This window comes from Pygoscelis adeliae, unplaced genomic scaffold, assembly GCF_000699105.1.
Source record: "Pygoscelis adeliae isolate BGI_AS28 unplaced genomic scaffold, ASM69910v1 Scaffold75, whole genome shotgun sequence".
Classification (NCBI taxonomy): Eukaryota; Metazoa; Chordata; class Aves; order Sphenisciformes; family Spheniscidae; genus Pygoscelis; species Pygoscelis adeliae.
The window spans coordinates 5,777,049-5,787,754 of record NW_008824772.1 but is presented as its reverse complement, the minus strand read 5'-3'; the positions used below and the strand labels follow the sequence as shown (position 1 = coordinate 5,787,754).

At 48.2% G+C, this 10,706-nt stretch overlaps 1 protein-coding gene across 1 annotated transcript in view; it reads right to left on the bottom strand.

Moving 5' to 3' along the window:
* Positions 1–10,706, bottom strand: part of TSEN54 (TSEN54 tRNA splicing endonuclease subunit) — a 42,702-nt gene that overhangs the window by 10,659 nt on the left and 21,337 nt on the right. The window lies entirely within an intron of this gene.

Below are 10,706 nucleotides of genomic sequence, written 5' to 3'. Positions count from 1 at the left end.
CCCGGGGCTGTGCACTGGAGTTTGCTCCGGGGCTGGGCGCCGAGACACCCGTCAGGCGTGCACCGGGCCGTGCATTGAGCTGTGCGCTGAACTGCACATTGGGCTGCACCATGCACAGAAGCTGGGCGCTGATGCCGTGCTTTGAGCTCTGCACCAGGGCCTTTCACCAGAGTACGTGCCAGGGCTGTGTCCCTGTCCCAGAGCCGCTGGAGTGAGCAGACCTTGGCTGCTGCCAGCAGCCCACCCAGCTGCTCTCACTCCCCCTCCTCAACAGGACTGGGGAGAAAGTAAAGTGAAACAGCTCGTGGACTGAGATAAAGACAGGGAGATCACTCACTAATTGCCATCATGGGTAAAACAGACTTGACTTGGGGAAAATTAATTTATTGCCAATTAATATTAGTCCCAGGTGTGGATATCTGCTCTGGCAGGGACTCCTCCAGGGGCTTCCAGGGAATGCCTGCTCCAGCACCTGGACCATGTTTTCTTCCCCTCCTCATTCCTCCCTGACCATGCTGCTTGCAGGGCCATTTCTCACACCTTTCCCCCTCTCCCCTCACTGCCACACAGTGTTTTGCCCTTTCTTAAATACATTTTCCCAAAGGCACCACCAGCACCACTGATGCCCTCAGCCGTGCCCTGCGGGGGGGGGGGGGGGGGGAGGGGCTGTTGGAGTCATCTGCAACCAGCCAGAACCATCTGGAAGTAGCTGTGTCCGGCACGGGGCAGCCCCATCCTCTCTTCACAGAGCCCCCCGCAGCCTCCCATGGCTGGTGCTGTGCACACTCAGGCATGTGCCGTAGCCCCCAGAGCAGAAGCAGTGGTGCTGGGAAGGAGGTTTCTCCCTTCGGCGGGTGTCACACTTTCTCATGGCTCGGGCTCCAGCAGTGGCCGTCGCAGTGCTGGTGCCGGTGCCAGTGCCGCCAGGCTGTGTGGAGTGTGCAGCGGTCTGGCCGGGCTGGAAAACGAGAAACCTCCCTGCACCACGGCCTCACATCTCAGCTGATGCAGCTGGATTTGCTGCCTGGGGAGGTGTGAATAGACCTGATGGGGAAACGCACCAAAAGTTCAAGTTTCACCTCAAACCCATCTCCTGTTGCTGCAGGATAGCTCACAGAAGTCGCTGAGCCTCAAGCAGGAAAAATACAGCTTTCTCCCCACCGGAGTCCCTGGTTCCTGCCGCGGTTTCCCAATAATAGTCCTTTGACAAGATGCCAGCATAGATGAATGCAAAAACCATTCCCCTCCATTTTCCACTGAATGGTTTTATTTTTGCTTTCTGCCTGATTATTTCCTCCTTCTGAATTGAGCCTTCATCCTGCAAGGGGGTCAAATGATTTTGGTTAGCGGTGCCTCTCCACAGCACGCAGGGGGATGAGGACTTGCGGACGGCACGAGGGGCAGCAGGCTGTGCGGTGGCAGTGCTTTTTCCCCCCGATTTCCAAAAAACATGTATTTTGGAGGCTACTCAGACTGCCTGATTTTAACATAATCCCAAGACGCCATGTCCTGTGGCTTTCAACTTACGGGCTGTCGCCCCTTTGTTTAACTCAGTTTTTCCTTAAAATAGATGTGTTTAAATTGCTTGGGGAAAGGCTCTGATCCAGAATTCGCTTTTGTCACCCACTGTGATTACAAGACACAGAAATGTCAAGCCTCAGTCTCAGTTCACGTTTCTTTTAAATACTGGGATTTTAACTGTCATAGGGCAGGGGGGGTGTCCTGTTCCTCCCAGTGGCACCAGCAGAGCCTTGTCCATGATGGGACTCACGTTCTCCCCAGCTGAAGCCTCTTATCAACCCTAATTGACTGAGTCACCAGATGGGTGTGTGTGGTACTGGGGGGGGCTGCACTTGCTTTTCCCCGCTTACAAATGGAGGGTAAGGTGGGTTTGTTTTTTCTTTTTAGAGATTTTTCTGGGTTTCAGCTAGGATTTTAAACATTAAGTTTCTGTACAGCTGCCTTGAAACAATGACTATGGTGCTCATGGTGGTTTTTGGTTTTTGGGGTTTTTTTTCTTAAGTTTGGCGTCTTTTTCTGTTTGTTCTGGGTGGGACCCTATTGCACCTCCAGTGGAGCAGCTGTGAGGGGCAGGAAACCTAAAAAGCAGCTGATAGGGACTGTCCTGGGCTCTCTGCAGTGAATCTTTGTGGTAGGGTTGTGAGAAGGTGGACAGCCGCTCTTGGAGCGGTTCCTCTTGGAGCTAAAATAATGGTCATCGAGCTGAGCGGTGGCAACACATGGCTTTGTGAGTGAATGGTTGGCTCAGGGGGTCCTGTGAGCTGAAATAAGGATGGATGTGGGACTATGAGCCCAGAGGCTGCCAGGGAGGAAGAGTACGGATGTGTGGCAGCAGAGCAGGATCCAGTCCTTGTCGTCTGGGTGGCATGTGCAGCCATTGAGCAGCCATGGAGGAAGTTGACAGTGGAGGCCAAGGCTGCTCCTCACTCCCCTGTGGGACACTGCCCTTGCCTCAAGGGGAAATGGTCTTGATTTGACTGGAGAGACACAACACTGAATGCACCAGCGCTGTGCAGTGGGACTGTGGGCTCTCAGAGCAGGTAAGTGTGGTGGTTTTGCTCGCTTCTCTTTTTTTTTTTTTTCCTTTTTTTTCTTGGGGATGGAAAAAAATGTTGATAAAGTCTAAAAAGACTTTCAGGATTGAAAATGTGGGCTGGCTGCCTCTTCTGAATGGGGCAGCCTGCTCCCAGCTCTCTCTCCTGCTGCTGACCCTGGTGTCTGGAGAGAAGCGGAGCAGAGCTGCAGTGCGAGGAGCCCTTTCAGTTCTTTTCTGTTATGTCCAAGTCATGTTTGTGCACTCCCTGTAACCACAAGTTCCTTGTGGTTAAATTCTGGATGAACTTGGTGTAAATAGACTCAGTGTTTTTTGAGAAAATAAAAGAAAGTGTGGCCTTGGGATTGTTTTTCTAGTTTCATGTACCGTGCAAGGCACAGCCAGGTGGGAATCGCGTGCTCTGTGCTTGAGCTAAGCAGTTCTGCCCTGTGTTAACAACTCCCACCGTTCCTGGCATGGTGTTTGGAAATACCTTAGTAACTCTGCAGAAACCAGCTGTGCCTCAGCTGTTTGTGGCTCAGACTTTATCTATTTGCCAACAAATGGTAACACTTGGAAAACAGTGTCTGGGATGGGTAACATGGCCCATCCACTTCGATTTCGTTGCAACCCATGGAGCACGTCCTGATACCAGGAGGTTTTGTGTGTAGATGCTCTATGTGATTTGGGACAAAAAAGGATGTTACAGACTCCCTAAAACTGGCAAGTGCTTCAACTCTTGTGTGTGGTGCAATATGTGTGGTGTTATCACAGTTGCTTAGATCTGAGCTATGCTCGTATCATCACTGTTCAACAAACCTGTTGTCACAGGTTAGCTGTAGTTCAGCATACAATTGTCTAATTGTTATTATTATACTTAATTATATTCTAGTGGAAAATATCTCAACTGCGAGCTTCTAGAGCATTATATAGACAACTTAAACTTCTTACAGTAGAACATAAGAAGGGAGGGTTTGGCAATCAATTTCAACAGGATTCGGCAGACCTTAAATATACACTAAAGTACTTGGTTTTGGAGGAAAAGCAGATAACGGTGTCAGGTGTTACAGCTTGTCTGGGAGGTGTGGGATCAGTCTGTTTTCTAGCCTCACCTAGGAGTTTTTGGCAAATTCCTTGCTGCTTTAGGATGCTTGTGATGCCTGCGATCGTTCCTGCAGCGTGTTACAGCTGGGAGTTTGGGCAGGGCAATGGAAAGAGACTTTTGCCCCAAAAATAGATTACTGAGGAAGGTTTCTGGGCTAAAACTCTGCTGTCACCTGTCAGGGCTGGGCTTGGGAGGTATAAGGAGAAGGTTTTTAAGAAAAAAATCCATCTTTTAGTACAGAACTTTGGGGATTAAGCAGTTAATACTTCTACATAACCAGTGTGTAGGCTGTGGTTCACTGGCATCTACCGCTGCCTTCTGATGACTGAGAAATGGAGAAGCTTAAATTTTGCCTTCTCTCTTCTGATAAGTTTGTGGTAGAAATTGCCTTCGTGTGACAGTCCATAGACTACAGCACAATTCTTGGGGCTCGGCTCTGCGGGAGGAAAACCAACATAGTATTGTTACGCAGGCTTGTGGTATACAATGAGCTAGCTAAGGCCCCAAGTAATGATCTGAATCTAGGCTTTCAAATACCACTATGTGAATTTCTAGAGCTGCTGTCTGTTAGTCGTCTAAGGGTTTATTTGAAATCATTTACTGGAACCTGCACATTGTTAATTACATGTGAAAAGCCAAGGAACCACAGACCAAATCCAGCAAGATTGATTAAAATAGTCAGGAGTCTTTCTATAATATAATAATGCACTGCGCTAGGCTGGGAGAAATGCTGAGTTATTTCCGTCTGGGAAGAATGGCTGAAGCTTTTCTCATTTCCCCAATTTGCCTTGGCAAATTGTGGTTCACTTGAACAGATTGAAGATTGAACGAATTGAAAGAAGCCTCACTGTTTAGAGTTCAAGGCTATGGATTATGCTCCTTGCTCAAGTTTCATAACTTCTCCCACAATGTGTTTGCACTCACCAGGTACTTTGAAATGTCTTCCCTGGGCTTTGGTCTGGAGAAGCGCTCAAAAACCTGCTGCTTGTTGCTGGACTTTCCATGAAAGGAGATGCCTGGTAGGGACATGCCTTTGGGTCAGAGACAAGTGACTGAGTCAGGACTCCCAAGGTGTCTTTGGCTTGTGCTGGGGACTGAGAAGGAGGAAATATTATTTAAGGCAAGGAACTGGGAGATCAAGGATCTGCTTTGTAGTGTCTCATTAGCTTGTGAAGCTCCAGGCTGTTCCTTACCTGTTCTGGGCACCCCAGGCTTTAAACCAAATGGGGTGAACAATTTGTGCTGTGCTGCTTGTAAGGCTGAGTCCATAACCATGATGAGGCTGGGAGTAGTGGGCAATTAAGGTGCTAAAGGAAAGGTGAAGAGCTGCTCAGTGTCTGCACCAGCAGTCCCCGAGACCACTAAACCTTCTTCTGTGTTGCTGCCTGCGTTTCAAAGGTCTTTGCATTGATTAGTTGGAGCACTGACGTGTGCTCCTCTGGGCTCTTAAGTTTAATTCAAGTGCTACAGCAAGAGGTTAGAATAATGAAGATATTTTAACAGCTCCAACAAACAAATCAGCCCTGTGAACACTAAGTCCCATCTACAGCACCATGATGGTGACAGGTTGAGACAACTTCAATTATAGCACTACAATATGTTGATTTGTTCTCTGTATGCAAGGCTAAGAAGGATGTTGCTTGCTTTCTTCTTTGCTTGTGGGAAGGAAATTGCCAACACCGTTACTGGATGGGGTGGGAAGGGGTGAGTCTCCAGACAGCAGCTGGCATGAAGCAGGCACTGAGGAGAGGAGTGGGAAGTGAAGTTGGTTGTGATTATGCTTTGGGCTATTTGAAAACTGGGCTGCTGCTTGAAAGCTGGCCCATGGCAGCTGGCAAAGCACTTGTGGGGTGGGTTGGAGAGGCTGGCATGCTTTGTTATGAGGAGGAAGGTGCTAGGAGGCTTCATGTTATCATCTTCAAATGAATAGCATCCCCTTTGCATTGAGTACTTTGTCTGATGCTTCTCTTCCTGCTAGCCTCTGTTTCTGCACTGCTGCCTGCTTCTGGATACCCAGCTCTCACTCCTGAGCATCTCCTGAATGCTGGGAGGAGGTTTGCAATAATATGACACTTGCAGCCCCCCTTAATATCCCTTTTGGGCTTCCTCCCTCCTGGATGTCTGGCTTCAGGAGCCAAGCTGGGAGCCTGGTGGGGTTGATGGGGATGCCCAGAGGGTCTTTGATCCCAAATGTCCCACTACTTGTGGGATCCTGCAGAGTGAGCCCTGTCCCTTGGGGACCTTAAATAGATGTTAAAGACTCTGGCTGACTTCTTGCCAACCTTGCACAGGACTGACCTTGACTTAAGGCCGTTTTCCAACTGAGTGTTCGTTCTTGGATTTGAAGTTGTACACAACTTTCAGAGCCTACATCAGGGCCATTCCATGGCTGTAACTCCCTTTTGTTTCAAACTTGTAACCTGAGAACTTTCTCTAAAATGTGTGCATGGTATTTTATGTGATTGGATTCCATTTGGACTGAAAAGGCAGGTTTGTAGAAGTGGTACGTTTCTGCACTGAAAGGGCTGTGTAAGTGGAAAAATACTCAATGCCTAAGGGCTGTTATCTTTCTGCCAGTCACATATGGGTCTGGGTCCAGCTTGTAAAGCCAGTTACCTGGTTTTTACTCTTCAACAAGGCTTTATGCTGAAGGATAGAGTCATTTTCTCCTTACCCAGCAAAGGTGTTTTTTAGTCACCTAAAAACATGTTGGCAGCAGCTGTGTTAGATGGAGCACTTGGGGGTTGTGTAGGGTCTACCTATGTATGTGCAGTAGCCCTGGGGCATCCAGATGAGTATTGCATGTGGCAGGTTCTGCCACGCATGCAAGGATTGTCCCATAAACCTTTTCCAAATAACCAAGCTGCTTTTCCCCTCTCCCTCCATAAAGTTGTTGCTAAAACTTGAAATAAGTTGATAGCATGCTTCCATGCTGGGCCCTGCTGCCTGTGCTTGCCTGGGAGCAGGGGGCAGCTGGGGAGCTCCTGGCTGCTTTGGGGGAGTAGTTTATGTCCTGATAGCTGCTGCTGTTGGCCATCCTGGGGACACTGAGCTTCACAATAGCAGTTGACATGTGCCTCTGATTTAGAGCTGCAAGAGCAGTGCTTGTTCCCCAGTGGTTATTGCAGCCCACCAAAGCTCTTGTAAGAGGTGCTTCAGCTTCCCTCAAACACCAGAACTGAGACTTCAGCATGAAAGGTGTAGCCGTAAGCTGTCTTACGGGAGGAAAATGTACCTATATATTTGTCTTTAATCAGAGTGAAGAGTTCAGTGTCTATCTGCAATGGGGAATAGAGGACATGATGGAAATGGACCCTCTGCAGCCTCGTTTGATCCTGGAGTGCCTTCTTGGCTCCTATGCCAGCTGCTCCCTTGTTTGTGTGCTGCTGTGCATCAGGAAGCACAATTTAGTGCAAGGGCTGTGCCCCTCAATGTGAACCTCTAGACACCTGGGCTGTGCTCTGCCTCAGGGGTGGCTTGTTAGTGTGCAGCTAAATCAACAGCTTTTATTTCATTTATTTCAGTTGGGAGCACTGAGGATTGGCATTATGAATCTTTCCCTGTCCATCTATGAGGCTTTAAAAGTTAATAGGTGTGCTTGGGCTGAACTTGGGGGACAGGCTTGGATGTAATCCTTGTACGTAGTGCTCTGAACAAGGTACTTGGAAAAGTGAGGGCAATGTCCCTGAAGTGAACAGAAATGTTTCTTTCTCCTGAAAGCTTCATTTTCCTTCTTTCAGGAGTTCCAGCTGTTGCTGAGAGCTGTCAGTAGCTGTAGGGATGGGTAGATTTAAGGAAGAAGCTGTTTAAGCAGAAATGGCTGTGCAGTGTCAACTTGAGCCAGGTATAACTTTATCCTAATGCATCTAGAGAGACTACTTTTTCCCCTTGGTGCACTCCTAAAATGAGATTGAATTTATGCTTCTTCCTGAGCTGACTCTGAAATACCTGCTAGCAAGCTGCCCTGCATACAGGGGACAGCATTAGGAGAGAATCAGTTTTGTTGGAAGCCATCTGTGGGTTAGCAACAATCCTGCCAGCCTAGCGGGATCTGGGGTGGGAACAGGCAAGGTTAAGCCCTTTGATTATACCTACACATCCAAAGGTAACCCTGGATACAGAAACACTTCTGTTATCAGCGTGCAATGCTGTAACAGGATGCCTGCAGCACTGCTATCAAACGGGTGAAATACAGGAGCCTCCAAGGGGATGGAGGATGGGGAAGGTTGTCTCCCTGCCTTTTGCTGCTGGGTGGGAAGGAGGAATGGTTACAGGGTGGGGGGCAAGGACAGGGCGGTGATCTCTTCCCCCTTTGGGCAGTGGCAGAGATGCTAAAATCACCCGTACAGCTTTGGTATCAGGGTTTTTAAAAGGATATTGAAAGCTTGGAAGGCATGTAGAAGTAAATACCTTGGAGGGAAGGAATGCAAGAACGCAATCTGCTTAGTCCTTATCAAACGAAGGACTGGATGACTTAATTACAGTGTAAGTGCTTTCACAGATAGCGAAGAGCACTTTAATCTTGCAAAAAAAGGCATAATGAGAGCCTGTGTCTGAAGGATAGAATCAGACCAATTGAAGCTAGAAATACTGTGCAATCTGCTAATGACTTCCAGCCCAAGGGGGAAATTTTGTCTCTTGATGGGATGGCATGAATTGGCCAGACTTGTCTTGCATCTTGACTAAACCAAGCACCTTGTTTGGCTAACAAAATGATAGTCATTAGAGTGGTCAGATGGGAAAAGGAGGTGTTTCCCACCCTGGGATGTGGGGAATGGGCTCCCTTGTCAGCGCTGTGTGGCTGCAGGGTCCAAGTTCTGGGGCTCCTGGTCACCCTTGAACATCTAGCCAACCTCTTCGTACTAGCTGTGACAAGCCATCTGTGCAGTTAGGTAGGCTGATGGGTCCTGCCTTGGACTCAACCTCCACAAACTCTGGTGTCCAGAGCGTGTTGGATGAACCAGTGGCAGATGTGGTCTTCCCTAGTGCTGAGCTGACCGGAGGTGGCAGGTGGAAAGCAGGCTGTGCTCATACATGAGCAGAAAAATTACTTCTGCTGGTTCTGTTCTTGCATTTTTATTACTGTTGTTGACATTAAAAGGGTATTGTATCCAGATTATTCATGCACTGCTAATAACTCCAGAGTACTGTATGCTAGATCCTGCTTTCAGCTGCACCCAGCACTTCAGTTGTGCTGAAGCCAAGGGAGCTGTACTGACAGATCTGAGGAAAGTCAGAATTTTATATTAAATAAGTTTGCATCCATTTCCAAAGCATAGCTACAGAACAGGAACAGTATGATCCCTCCTACTGGCATAATTCCATTTAATCTGCAGATGGAAAAGCTGCCAGTGCGTCTGTCTGGTGCTGTAGAGAGAAATAGAGCACTGAGCTTAGAACACCTGATAAAATAAGTTTTTTGTCTTCTCTTCTATGAATTGGAGATTAAAAGTGTGTGGGTCAAGCAGATCTTGTGTTGCAAGCTGCAAGGAGTCAAGGGGTGTCCAAGGGAGGGTACAGGGAGCACGGTAATTAATATCCACCTAAAATGCTGCTCCCTCTGTACTTGCCCTAATGCTGGAGGGAGTCCAGGTCTGAGCCCTGTGTGTAGGGGTGCAAATAAGATGATGCAGCATTGGGCTATGGCACTGCTCAGGGATGGGAAACCTTCAGGGAAGCATTGCTCTTGATGAGCTCTATTTGCAAGAAAATGGAGTGTCTTTCTCTGGCATTGGAAATGTGACCTGCTTAGCACAGCCCCTGGGGGCTGCAGGCAGCTCCATTCTACTCTCAGCTCTCCCATGGTTCTAGAAATCTGATGGTGCCTTTGAGGAAGAATCCTTGTTTAATTAAGTTATATGTGTTGGGAGGTGACTTTGAGTGATTTCCTTTGTTAGCTGCTGTCTTGCTTGGGGAATGGCTTGCCTTGTTCTTAATGAAACCTATCCCTTCTGCTGTGGATGGAAAACTGTCTGGAGACAAAAGACCCAGACCTTCCAGAGATGCCCTTGCTTCTTAGGGACACCAAAGTTCCATTTGCTTTTTGTGGACAACTAGCTATCTAGCAGCAAGATAACCAGCTCCCAGGCAAGCAAGTAAATAAACTGGATGTGTCAGCCCCAAGGGTAAATACTTCCTAGGGGCGAATGGAGACAGGTCCAGAGAGGTGTTGGAGGCCCAGGGGCAGGATTGCAGGACTGAGATCTCGTCATGTGTTCAGCATTGAGTGTTGCTGGGAACTAGTGTAGCAGAGCCGCACCTTTGCTGTTGCACAGAATAAGATGTGTGACCAATTGTCTCAATCTTACATGTCAAAACTTGCATGCAACTGAAAACTAAAACATATTTATCCACTGCATGTATTGTTAAAGAAGAAGGGAGCTTGGGCAGAGTCACAGGTGGAAGAGGCCAAAGGCTCCACTGTTGCAAGATGAGGCTGAAACTACCCACAGTGGAATGGAGAGCTGGGCTTGAGCCCTGGGCAGTTGCTGCCATCCCTAGGCTGATGGGCCTGTAGCTCCAGCTGTGCAATCAGATGTTGATAAGGATTAAGTGCTACAGACATTTGCATTGACTTCGGGTGTAGAGCATGGACAGGTAGCCTGGGAGGAATACAGAGAAATTGTCTGAGCAGCCAGGGATCAGGTTAGGAAAGCTAAAGGCCTGATAGAATTAAATCTGGCCAGGGATATCAAGGGCAACAAGAAAAGATTCTATAGGTACGTCGGGGATAAAAGGAAGACAAGTGAAAACATGGGCCCTCTCCAGAACGAAACGGGAGACCTGGTTATCCGGGACATGGAGAAGGCAGAAGTACTCAATGACTTTTTTGCCTCGGTCTTCACTGTCAAGTGCTCGAGCCTCACTGCCTAAGCCACAGAAGGCAAAGGCGGGGACTGTGAGAATGAAGAGCCACCCACTGTGGGAGAACATCAGATTCGAGACTATCTAAGGCATCTGAAGGTGCACAAGTCCATGGGACCCAATGAGATCCATCCGTGGGTCCTGAAGGAACTGGCGGATGAAGTTGCTAAGCCACTATCCATC